Consider the following 13,427-nt stretch of genomic DNA (forward strand, 5'->3'; position numbering starts at 1 on the left):
AAAGTTGAGAGGTATAGTCTCAGAGGAAATTTCTGGCCATTTTAGGACAATACTGTAGTTTCCATAATTGCAGCAGAGCAATGGCTTCACTTTTAGCTACCAAGCAACACGAATCGCACAAAGCCCAGGTGGTACCATTTTTATACAGTAAGCGACTTGGTTTGTCCTAACAAGCACGTTGCCCTATTGTTACATATGACACATTAGGTAGCTTGTGTACGCCGGTCATGTTAGGTGGGCTGAGAGGCCATCCTCTCCATAGGGTTCCTAATGTAATTAAGGTGTTACTGATTTGAACCAAGGGGGATTGTGCTACATACCGACGGCCATCGGGGGTAACTATTTCCCATATGGGGCGACGCAAATTCCAGTCTCAAAGGCATCCTCCTCCTAGCCCCATGCTTAGCAAATAAGCAGTGTTTCAGTTTCCATCTTTTACCCCCTGCACCAGGAATGAACACTTGCCTTTATCATAGCCTTCCCAAGTGGTAATCCAGGTACTTTGATAGGAGTATCTTTCTTTAAATGTTGCAGGCATCCCATGATTCTCTAAGCCAGGGGGGCATTTCCTGTTCTTAACGTTGTTTATTACCTGGGAAAAATGCATGTTTAATGATAACTGAACTTGCGCACAAGCAGTACTCTAAGTTTGATTTTTGTCCGCTTTAAAAGCAGTGTCCATCATGGTCTGGGCAAGACGGGCTGTCTCTAATCTTACATCAGCGGGCTCCAAAGTTTTCCCTTCCAGCATACCTCCCCTGGTGAGCAGCCCTACTGCTTGCTGGAGATTGGCTACTCCTTCAGTATTTTTCTGGGATTTATCTAAGTTCTATACATTCATAGCCGAGTTAAGTCTGTCCCAAAGATAACCTGGAGCATCTCTTCATCTGCGGGACATCACTGCATTTGTGGAACAGAAAATGATCGGCCATTCCCACCTAAGTAACCCTTCGGCTACACGAGCTCCTGCCAAACAGTTTGGAAAAGTAGTTCGGACATACCATTGTTCTGGTCTGAACAATACTTGGGCAGTGAATAATGAAGCATTTAGGAGGGTTGGGATTTTAACTTGTGACCTCCACCAGGGTGTGGAGTTATACATGGGTGGTGTTGGGGCCTCCCATGGGGGAACAGCCAGAGATAGTAGTGAACACTGTTCTTTCACAGATCACATTTACCCTTCCCTCCTTGGGAGCCTGTAGCCATGCTTCACCTCCCAGAGAGCGAAAGAGTTCCCACTGTCGCTCATGGGGACGATGCTGTACCAGGTTGATGAAACAGCACTGCCCTGGCAGAATCATAGCACTAATTTACTTTAGGAACCCCACTGGTATAAAAGGAGGGGATAAGTGGTGGAGACTTGTGGATACAGCCTCCTTCTAGTCATTTTAAAATGGGTACCATTCTACCATGCCTCCGTATAGGTATGATTCACAAACCATGTAATAACTTTGTTCCAATCTGCTGCACGCCCTCCCACCTGGTGGGCTTCACACCATCGCTGGAGAGTGTTGTCAGCCATAGGAGTGGGAGGGGGCAGATTCTCCCATAAACGCAGTGGCTGGAGAGGCTGAACAGATACAGAATGCACAATTGAGGGAACAGACTTGGGGGCGTTGAGCTCAATGGGGCTTCCCTCAGGAAGTATGCAACAACAAACTCCTAAACAAGCAGAGCTACAACAATCACCTCCCCTCCCACAGTCAGCCATTTCAGCCTTCAGGTAGGGAATGTACCCAAGATAATAACTGGTGCCACAGGTGCACTGACAGTCACCACCTTGCCAGTCAACTATCCTCTTTCTTCTACTCAGAGACCAGGATTTCACTTGCTCTGGGGTGGCGGGTTTCTTCCAATATGGATACTGTGGCTGGAGCACATGAAAGTCATCTGAGCGTGTTTCTGGGGGATGCTCTTCAGGGTCAGGCCACTCCTTTAGGTCTTCAGGAGCAAGTTCATTAATATCTGGGTAATAAGGACAGTAGACATGCCCTACCCAGGGAATCCAATAAGGCATTAACAAGAAGAATACAGTTATAACAGTCCACTACTTCATGGTGCAGTCAGTTCAGACTGGTGACAGAGCAGGACTCGTCTTCAGTAGCAGGCTCGATTAGGAATGGCTATGGCTGCATTTGTGAACAGATCTAATCTGTAGAAACAAGACAACAAGGACCTTGGCTCCCGTTAGATGAATCTGACTTAAATACCCACCATGTATTATGCATACCGTTTGCTAATAGTGTCCCCTCCCATTTATCTCCCTGAGGGTACTTCACTACCACCCAATCTCCTGCCTGGAGCTTTCCCAGGTCACCACCCCTAGGTCACTCTACTGCCGGCTCGCGGGGACCACCCAATCCAAAGGCTTGTTGCACAGGGCTACCTCCCAGATGGGGTTGGTTATTGGCCCAATTTATAGCTCGATCCAGGTGCAAGTCCCAGTCCTTAAGAGCTGGTCCAGTGGCTAACTGCAAATTGCCTTTGAGGATGCCATTGGTTCGCTCTACCAATCCATTAGACCGCGGATGGTATGGGATGTGATATGTTCATAACATGCTGTTTTGTGGTCCAGCCATACACAAGGTGGTTGTGGAAGTGAGGGCCATTATTGCTCTGTAGTTCTATGGGTGGTGGATACACAGCTGGCAGAGTTTCCAGTGCTGCACAAGTGTCCTGGGCTGTAGCTCTCGCTGAGGCGCTGGCAAATGTTATTCCTGTGACAATTTCTACAGCTACAAACACGCACTGTCGCAACATGTCTTTGATATTAATGGATCCTATCCATGCAGGCTTATAACACCGGGCGCTTTCTGTCAAGGCTGGTAGTGACGGGACGGCAGCCATCAAGGGGTCAGTATTAGCATTTAAAGCTCAAAAGTTAATAGTCAGCTGCCACCCTCCATTTGGCTTATGCACTGGCCACGCTGGATTGTTATACAGAGAGTGGGTTTGGATAATAGTCCTGTCCTTCAACTGCTGGCTGATAATACACTGGATAGGTTGAGTGGCCTCTGGGGGAGTTCAATACTGGGGTCTGTGTACTCCTTTCATGGGAGGCAGAGTTAGTGGGATCATGCTACGTCGAGTTACAGCCGTTATAGCTATTTCCTCAGGTTTCTGGTGAGGCACTGCGCACCCAAACTGCCAATTCTCTCGCTCAAGGGCAAACTGCTGTCCTCTTAGTACATTAAGTCCCAGTAAGCTTGGTCCCCAGATTGTTAATGTCTGATCAAATGACAGAAAAACACTTGGTCTACTCTTCACAGAGCCTTCAGCAAGCACTTTTATCACACAGACATCATTTTCAGCTGTTACACCCGCCTGCTTTTTTTTGTTTTTTTAATTTTGTGTCTCAGGACAAGTCAGCCAAATCCCTTCCAAATGCTATTGACTCAGCAGAGCTCAGTCGTTCAAGTTTTTGTGCTGCTGCTGCCGGCAAATATCCTCCCACCAAGACTCTTCAGATTCAGATACTCCCAAATCCATGGGAGGCATCCCATGTGCAAACCCCAATCTGGGAGGCCTTGGAGTTCAGATGTCCCTAGTCTTCTTGCCCCTAGTCAAAAGGCCAAAGGAGTAAGCTAGAGGGAAATCCTGAAAGCAATCCCCTATTGCCATAAATTGGGTAGCTGAGATCCTTGCATTGGAGGCATTTGTAGACTCTCACAGGGGTGCCTTCCCACAGTGCAAGGGACAGGCCTTCACCCTCTAACTATACCAAGTCATTCAATATTGACAAGAAGGGCATCTCCCCTGCCAGGTAAGTAAAACTACCTGGATCAAAAACCATCTCACAGCTGTCTTCTCCCTTGGAGATGGTATTTCCAGTGCTCATTCACGTGCATTCAGGTAGGCTAAGAACAAGGAGAAACGCACAGCTCGGCCCTGTGGCACCAGAGATGGTTGTGGATGGTGGTCCGGCTTCCATGTTTAACACAGGACAGCTGAAGTCAAGGAGTGTATGAGCCTCCAGGACAGCAGCTTCTCTGCCCCCGATTCCTTCACAGAGACTAGATCCATGACCCCTCCCACCAAGCCAGCCTGAAACTTTGGAAGCACCAACAGCAGGCCGCCTCCCAGCCCTACAAAGTTAGCCATCTCAGTATCTGAAGGCGCAGACAGAAGTTGTTTGTCACTTGATCTGCCCCTTCTACAGCTGTGCCCTGACAGAAGTGCACAGCTACAGAGTGCTTTAGATGTGCCCAATCACAGGACAAATTAACCTTCATTTAATGAAGGTTCAGATGAAGGTGCTGCAAAGTGGAGTGCCTTCATTAATTTCTGTTTTTCCCTGTGTGGGAGCAGGGCTGTGCTCATCAGTGCTGTCTTCAAATGGGGGTGTGGGGAGAGGAGGGGAGGGAGCTCTGTCTGTGGTTTGCCCAGTCTGCGCTGGAGGGCAATGGTGGGGGAGATGGATCGGAGCCCCCTCTGAGGTGGGGGGGCTCCAATCCACTCATTCCCGCCTTTTAGTACAGCCTGGGCAAACCCCAGATGGAGCTCCCTCCCCTTCCTTCCCCCCCACACAACCTGAAGACAGCATGGAGCTGGGGGTGAGGAAGGGCTAGGGGAGATACAGACAGATGGCCTCCCTCGCCTCCCTCAGGTGGATCAGCTCCAAAGTGGAGCTAGATCTTCCTCTCCCCCAACCTCTAAAACAGCAAGTGTCTGTCCGGTTGTGGGAGGGGGTCTCTGTAACTCATGGGGCTTTCTGTGAAGTGCCATGAGTTACAGCAGTGAACTGCACATCTGTCAGTGCTGCCCTGAGCTGCTGCCCACACTGCTGCCCGCGCCTGCAGGGGAAGCGTGGCAGGGCAGTGGGGAGCTGGGAGCAGGCAGCTTTCTGCGCCCCACACTGTGCCCTGCCATGCTGGGCTGCAGCGCTGCTTTGCAGAAATGGTGAGGGCAGCACAGCGGGGGCAAGTCTTGTGATATCTGGTGTTTATTTCTTGTTCCCAGCTCCAGGAGTCAGGTGCCTGGTTGAGAATCTCGGCTTTCAGCTTAGACCAGGGGTAGGCAATGTATTTTGGCCGGAGCGCTGAAAACCCCCACAATGCCTACGTTGGAAGGTGCCAGAGTGCCGGCACGTCAGAAGAACAAAACGAGGGCGGGGGGTATGTGCTGCCTCCCCAGAGCCCAGGGCCAGGTTTGGGGCTGGGAGGCAGCTGGGGCCAGGGTGGAGAGGCAGCAGATGTTTGCAGCTGGCCTAGGTTCTGGGTAGCTGCTGACAGCCACAGAGCGCGGGCTGGGGGACAGAGGCAGCAGGGCTGGGGGGCAGGGGCTTTGGGTGGGAGGCAAGGGTCATGAGCAGGGCTGCGGGCAGGGGATTTGGGTGTGGGGCAAGGGGCAGCAGGGCTGGGGGGCAGGGGCACAAGCAAGGCATCCTGCCACGTACCCCCTGCCCTCGGTTTATTCTTCTGATGTGCCGGCACTCTGGCACCTTCCAAGGTATGCATGGGAGGGGAGGGGAGGGGTTTCAGCACTCCAGCCAAAATACATTGCCTACCACTGGTCTAAGCTGAAAGCCGAGATTCTCAGCTAGGCACCTGACTCCTGGAGCTGGGAACAAGAAATAAACACCAGGTATCACAAGACTTGCACACAAAAATCACACACTAGCACTCCTGCTTTCTTAATCAGGAATGCCAGCTTCCCACTGTAAGCCCACATGGATCCTCAGAAAAGGCAGTGCTCATTCAGTTTATGGCACCAAAATCTCTCTCCCAGTTGGTGGGTACCCTCGCTTTCCACTGTCCCCACCTAAAAGGACTGTCAGCTCCCCTGCTAAGAAGAATAATGGAAGCACATTGCACAGGAAATGTGTTCCCTGCGTGGTAGATGATGGAGGTGCACGGAGGGGGGCAGCTGGCATCTAGGGAAGACAGACTTGCAGCTGGAGAGGCAGGGGCTCATGTTTTCTGATTTGGAGCCCCATGTTCAGCTGTAAGCGGTTATTAACATGACTGTCATCACATACAAACTAGGTGTCCACAATAGTTTCCAACAAACAAATGTTTTTTAATAGATTTTAAGCACTTGCCCCCTGTAGTCAGGGTTGCTCTAGTTGAGCGATGTCTGTTCACCCACCTGTTCACTGTGAAGGCATCATAGCTCAGCTTTCCTCTCCTGTTGAAAGCCACCCAGCATTCATCTCAAATCCCCCCAAACCCTTTGGAAGTGACCAGAAGACATTGCTTTTAAGCCCCCGCTACATGTTGCATATATTACACAATTAACTCGCTACCTGTGCAAAAAATTTAGACCCAGCCATGTGCAAAATATTATTACGCAATAAAAATCACTATCTAGCTGTAAAAAGAGCCAACCTGCTATAAAAGCAACATTTGAAAATGTGTAACAACTCTATAGCTGGTTTCTATAGAGCTTTAGTTTGAATGTGTAGCAGGGTCCCTAGTGAGACAAAAAGTTCAACTTGTGCCCAGGCCCCCAAGGAACAAGAAAACAAACTCAGGATCTTTCAAACAAAGTTGCACCATAAACCCTGAAACAAGTAACTGGCTTCTTAGTAAATGAACACTGAAGGACTTCAAAACAGCTGGAGGCTGCTCTTAATTGCTGTGGGTCACCTGGAGCACACGTTTTCTTGCTCCCTTCAGGCAGGTCACCATGTCCCAGCTTGTGCCTGGGAGTCCTCTGACACCACACCCCCAGTTTAGTTAAACCCATCGCTTTGCAGGGACTGTGGTGCTAGATCATTGTAGAGAAGTTGGGTTGGAAGAGGTCATCACCTAATGCAGCCCCCTGCCTGGGCAGGACCGTCCCAAAGTTTTGTTAACCGGAGGAGGTGTTTTGCCTTTACCCTGCCTCAGACTTCACTAGAGCTTCTTGCCCCTCATCCTGCTGTCACAGTTACCCTTAGCTCAGCTTCCCACTATGCTCATTCCCCTAAGTGCTGTCCCTGGCACACGAGGGAGCTCCGCTCATCCCAGGCCCTAACTCCTGGCCAGCCAGCCCCTTTCCCAGGACCGAGTCTCTTTCTGGCTCAGGCGCAGCCCTGTGTTCAGCAGGCACCATTTCCACCTTGCTGCTTCCATTATAGGGCCTCTGCTGCCAGTTATGTTTGTACTCATGTGTGGGTGGGTGTTTGGGGGTGCTCTGCCAGTATATAGAGCAGGAGGATCCCATCAGGGCCCGCTACTTCAGTGGGCTGAGATCAGGATCTGGCGCTCTGAGCTCTTTTTTCGATTATTGTTGTTACAATGCAGAATGTGTGGCTATGAGCTCTTCTCGCTGCTGCCAACTTTTTAATGTTGTTCGTTCCCTTTCTCAGTGCCAGTCAATATCACTCCTGGGAAGGGCATAAAATAGGCGATGAAAACACTTACAATCAAGTGCGACAGAAAGGAGTGCTTTGTATTGTCACCTGCGTTAGGATCCAGCCAGCTTGCTTTATGTTTTCTGTCCCCCCTTCTTTTTTGGACTCCTTCAGGTTTGCTCCCCAGTTCAGAGGAGATTTTCAGCTTCTGGCAGGAATAGGTTTGTAACACGAGCTTGGGCCTGACTCCGATATGCTGGGGAGCAGTTCCACACCATCCACTAATGAGCATTAACTGAGGCTAATGCACATTAAAGCATCATGTGTAAATGTGTCCAGTGTTGCCAACTCTCATGGTTTTAGTACACGATATCTTGATGCCTACTGTTGTTCAAAGCCCCAGCTCCTGCATTCAACGGATTAAATAAAAATGGCTGCTTTCCTGTATCAAACCTAGCAAGTTCCTTGTTCTCCTGGAGGTAGAGGAAAGCTGGAAATGACAAATCTGAATGGATCAAAACCCAGAAGATAAATAGAAAGAAACCTAAATGTATTATTAAAAATCTCCTGGTTTTCAAGATACTCTTGCCATTGTTGAATGCGGGGCTGGCAATGCTGTTGATTCTAAGTGAGGCCTGCCTTGAGCTGGCGGGAAGGGGAACAGAGGCCACCTGTTCATGTGAAGCCTTCAGATCCTGCACTGTCCCCATCCTGACCCGCACCGCTTCCTCCTGTTGTGCTCCTGGCTGTCTCTGACTGCCCACTGGGCACAGCTGTACCGAGCCGTGGGGCAGATTTAAGCTGTGCAGAAATGGGTGGGACCATCCAATGCATTTTCATGGGTGACCTAGAATGTGAATGTGCGCAAGCTGGAACAGGAGCTGGAGACAGAAGAGTGTCTAAAGCCATATTCCCCCCAGCCTGAATCACAGACTCCAGTCCCTGTTCAATTCTTTTCTGTGGCAGCTATACAAGGAGCAATTTCCAAGCCTAGAGGCTTTATTCCCAAATGTTTCTCACATATTAAAAGTAGGGATCTACTTAATTCTGGCTGAGACAAGGGAAAAATAGTGAGCCTAAAAATTTATCTTTTGTCCCCCCCTGCAAATAAAAAATACTGTGTATGAAGTACAAAAGAAAATGCTTCCTCCATCAATCTGACTTTTCCCTTCTCTGCCCCCACATTTCAGCTAGTTACATCTAACACTGCAGATACTAGGTGAAATGTTAAACAGAAAATTCCCAACTCAAGCCAGAAGAATCAGCTCAGCAATGTGTGCAGATCTGTCTGGCAAGGTCCAGGCTTCACAGATACCCAAAGCGAAGCTATTTCATTCATTTTATTTGCCATTGCTAAGTTACTAAACAGCCTCAGTATCTTCACAGGAGGTACTAGACATGCTAACTTTGAGGCACTTGGAGGAGTCCTTGCCAACTTCCATAGAATGGAGATGCTTCATTTTTGGCTTTTCCGCTTATCCGTTCATTCGGGCCTGGCCCAGCCCTGATCTGGCCCTGCAGGTCCTTGGCACTGGGGGAGGAGTGGCTTTGTTAATTGCTACTGCTCCCCCATCACCAAATTTCCTGACCAATGGAGAGCCCTGCAGGCTGGATGCCATTGGTCCTGGGGTTGCATTTGGCCCGCAGCCCAGGCGTTGAGCATCCCTGTACTAATAGATAAATTGAGGCACAAAGTAGTTAACAGCCCCATTTTCAAAGAGTGGTCTTGTGAGCTTTGTTTTTGGTGCCAATCTCAAGATATCCAAGGTCTGGTTTTCTAGAGAGATTAAGGCCCTGCAGCTCCCACCAACTTCAAAGAGAGCTTCAGCCGAGTGCTGGAACTATGTCCTCCCCCAAGGCAAACCAGATTAACTCATCTGGAGCCAGGAAGTGATACTAGAAAGATCGTGTCAACGCACCGGTTAAAGAAATGACACACCGAAAGCCTGGTTCTGTTCTACACCCAGGTAGCCTCACCTTGCTTTTGTGCATCTCATTAGTACCAAAATGACTCCTCACCTTCTTACAGATCAGAATGGAGCAGGTGATACCTCCCGCCTGGCTTGGGTTCAAGGGCTATATACGGAGGAAACAGCAACAGTACAATTTGGCTCCTTCAGGCTCTTTATGCATTGGAGTAACCCCTGGCTTCAGTAAGACTTAAAAGGCTTAGAGGCAGGCATGTTAGCAAGGGTTTAGTCCATCAAGGTGCATTATGACCACACTGCCCCCCTTTTATTGGTCATATCTTTTACTGGACCAGCTGACTGACTGGAAGCGATGCTGGAGAAGCTTTCAGACACAAAGTGCCCTTCTTCATGGCTACAATGCTCCATCCCTTTTTACTGTCATTCTTTCTAGGCTTTCTGTTTCCTGCTCTCATAGTCTACCCGTGTCGCTACAGAGACAATCCTAAGCACTGGTCTATCTGGTGCTTTGGGGTAATTAGGGCCTACTTAGTGAGATACTTTTGGTCCATCTGTCCTTTCATCCATGTCAGTTTGCTTTACTGTCATTACAGATGAGCTATGATCTTTCCTCATCATGGTGTGACAGCTGTGCAAGGAAGACACAGTTTAATTATGGAATCACCTTGATGACTGGTTGTCATTAATGATGTTACTCTTTGTCACCTCCTCAGCTGTGAGAGAAGAACAGTGTCCATTCATGTAGACCCATGCCTTCAAAGGGAACTGAAATCAGATGAAGCATCTGGGCCATAACACCTTTCTACCCACAGGATAGTGAATTATTTAATAAATTGTAGCTTGAGAATTTCCCCTTCAAAACTTCAGCTAACACCTCCCCCCCAGGGGCTGGCTATGTTTGGAAAGCGCTGGGATACCTCTGGATAGAAGATGTAGTAAAAGCATGGGCTACATTGCTATACAGTGCACCCAGGGAAGACGGGCTCTACACTTGTAACGAAAGACCCCACTCATCAATCTGACTTGTACTTGTACCTGTTCTTCTCATTCCACTGCCACCTTATTCTTTCCCCTGCCTGCCTATCTCCACCTATTGCTTCTTCATAGGTGTCAACTCTAGTTGGGGCAAGGGCTTTGCTTTTATATGATGTGCGAGTAGTGTGCCAAGCACAGCAGAGCACTGCTCCCTGGTTAGCTCTCAGCAAGGTTGCCAACCCAAGTATTTTTTTTTTTACTGACCATCTGCAAACTTTCTACTGACACATACTTTTAGTAAAAAATCAAATCAAATCTTGGGTTGTCAGCCCTATGTGACAGCTGCAATTGTTTTATACCAGTGACACTCAACCTTTTCAGGCTCAATCCCTCCATAAGTTCTGAATTTTGAGACATCCCAGTTGAGAACGACTGGCCTCATTCAGCAAGATTTGATCAGAATTTATGTTTAGGACTTCATCCAGTATCCATTTGTTGTCACAGATATAACAAAAGGAGGGAGAAACTAAAAACTATTGGCAGGGCTGATACCACTTCAAGGGAAGCATTGCTAAAATACCAAATCAAGGGGAACACCTACACAAGATATTTACTAAGTAGACTAATTAGCTTTGCAGTAAACACAGCACATCTACCTGTGCAGGGCTATTAGGCAGGAGTAAATATAAGAACTACCCTTCTCTGGATTTTTTTACTCCACAGCAAGGCACCTGTAGATGCTGACACAGCTGGCTGGGGCACGAGGGTGCTTCAGTGCAGGGGTTGCCTGCTGGCTAGCCCTGCACAGGAACACCCTTGTGCCCCAGTCAGTCCCTCTGCAGCACATGGAGCTGGGCAGAAGCCACCCCAGGCTAGCAGACTGACCCCCAGGGCCCCAGGCACATGTTCAAATGGCACATTTGGGAGCAATTAACTCCCCCTTCCCAGTCCCAGTGCAATAAGCACCAGAGTTTATTGCTTTGTATTAATAACACATGTAGATGAGCCCAAGGAGTAACCCAATATATCTCAGATGCCTATCCAGTTATTTTGGTGTCTTGGGCAAGGAAGGGGGGACGGGTGAAGGAGTGGGAAGGGGGTTGGGCTGAGCATAGGAGAAGATGGGTGGGGGAGCTGGGCATAGTCTCACCCTCGTTCATTGTCTACTGCCTTAACCTTCTTACAGATTGGGGCTGTAAAAGCCTTAATTTGGCTTTAGGGCTGTTGAGTGTTGCTGTGTTGATTTAAGGACACAGGCAGAAAAGGTTCTTTGGGTAGATATGGTATCTTTTATCAGACAAACTAAATAGTTGGAAAAATTGTTCTTTGCAAGTTTTCAGGCACAAATGCCCGCTGCTGCACAGCAGGGGCAGAGGAAGAGCGGGTAATCCTACTCCTCCTTTATCCCTCCCGGCTACATTTTTAGTAGCAGTGCAAGGGCTGTGGCTGGAGCACAGGCTTTTGCCATAGCCCTTCCTGATCCAAGCCCACATGCTTTGCCTGGAAACAGAGGGGTGTGAAAAAGCCCCTCCCTGCCTGGAGCATGTGAGGTCACAGTCACAGCTGTTTCCCCATCTGGCTCACGAGAGGCATCCAGGGCATTTAAACTTGGCCATGGCTGCAGATGTTACAGCACCCCTGAAAGGGGCCCACAGCACCTTGGTTGCGAACTAGTTTTGCACCCTGCTGCCCCCACCCCAGATGCCCACCTACTCACCCCACACCCTGACACCCAACTGCATCCCAGCCCATGCTGCTCTCCACTGGCCCTGTCCCCTTGTCCCAGCAGGGACCCCCAACCAAGGACCACTGTCTGCCTACCTGTGAGATGAGCACTGTTACCAGCAAAGGGGACACAGTGGTAGCAGCTAGAGCACATGGCTTGGGAGGGGAGGCAGGGAGCTACCAGTGAGCCACAAATCCCTAAAAAGAGCTCCCTTCAAGGTGCTGTGCCCCTGCGGCGATCCTAGGTGGCGCTGCTTCAACACTTGCTTCCAGCTTGTTTTTGAACATGAGCTTGACTGAAACTCCAGTGGCTTCCTGGTTTTACAGATGGCTACTTTTTCTTATAGATTTTAAAGAAGGGCTCTTTTTAAACCTAGCTTTTAAAGAATGTCCACAGATTTTTGGACAGTTAGCAACCCTGGCTCTCAGCAATAACAAAAGGAACTCATTGCTCCTACATTCTACTACAGTCAGGATTTCAAGCCATAACACAAACCTGCCAGCTTTTTGCACCTGTGTCTGCTGCTGTCACATGCTCCCAGGCAAACCTGTCAGCTGAGAAGCTCCCTGTTGTTCTGGATGATAAGGGACTACAGCTGGACGTTTGTCAAAATGCATTTAAAGCCCCAGGTTGCTGGGCTGGGTAGGAGTTCAGGATCTAGAAAACAAAGCTGCTGGAGAATGTGGGGAGGGAGAGTCCTTGTGCCAGGCACTTTTGCACATACACTGCTCAGGAATGGAGGGACTCCTTGCATGGCTAGGATTTCCTCTCCAGCTGGCACACGTTCCTTTGAAGCTTCAGGCACGTGGGCTCTGAATACTGCCTGGCCTTTTGAAGATTTATTCATGACTTGATCGTACAGCAGTGGTAAATTACAAAGACTTGAGGAACCTTTTGAGTCAGAGCTTTCTATCTTTCCTGAAGATGTAAGCAGAAGGGAGAGCCCAAATTTATTGCTGTCAACAGAGAGGCCACAGTGAAATCCTCTAATTAGCCTAGGAGAGGAGGCACTGGGGATGGAAACACTGCTGCTTTGGTGAAACTATGCACAAATAGGCCTGCAGGAGAAGGTGATAACTAGACTGCAAATCACTGTATTTATCTAGAGAGGGTGCAAATCTAGTCATAGGGACTCCAGTATTTGAGGAAAACAGACTCAGGCTGTAGGAGAGCTGAGTATTAGCCATACTTTATCATATCACAGGGCTCTGAAAAATCAACAGATTTGCTCTTGTTGCAAAAAGAAGCCAATGGGATCCTGGGTTGTATTAACAGGAACCAGGGAAGTGATTCTTCCACTCTATTTGGCATTGGTGAGGCCTCATCTGTAGTATCATGCCCCACACATCAAGAAGGATGTGGACAGACTGCAAAGAGTCTGTCAGAGACCAACAAAAATTACTAGCGGCCTGGGAAGCAAGACATATGGAAAAAGTCTGAAAGAACTAGAACTGTTTAGTTTGGAGAAGACCAGATTGGGGGGGGGGGGGGGGTTTTGATACAACTTTTAAAAACCGCAAGG

General features: G+C 48.8%; 1 long non-coding RNA gene across 1 annotated transcript in view; it reads right to left on the bottom strand.

Moving 5' to 3' along the window:
* Positions 1-1,418: 1,418 nt before the first annotated feature.
* LOC109298426 overlaps positions 1,419-13,427 on the bottom strand; it is a 15,488-nt gene continuing 3,479 nt past the window's right edge. Inside the window, exons 2-3 of the long non-coding RNA XR_002097607.1 lie at positions 10,174-10,187; positions 1,419-1,965 (exon numbers count right to left, since the gene is read on the bottom strand). This is a non-coding gene — a long non-coding RNA (uncharacterized LOC109298426). The remainder of the gene's footprint in view (positions 1,966-10,173; positions 10,188-13,427) is intronic.

The sequence above is a fragment of the Gavialis gangeticus genome, unplaced genomic scaffold (genome assembly GCF_001723915.1).
Source record: "Gavialis gangeticus isolate Ggan-Ray unplaced genomic scaffold, GavGan_comp1, whole genome shotgun sequence".
In the NCBI taxonomy this organism is placed as follows: Eukaryota; Metazoa; Chordata; order Crocodylia; family Gavialidae; genus Gavialis; species Gavialis gangeticus.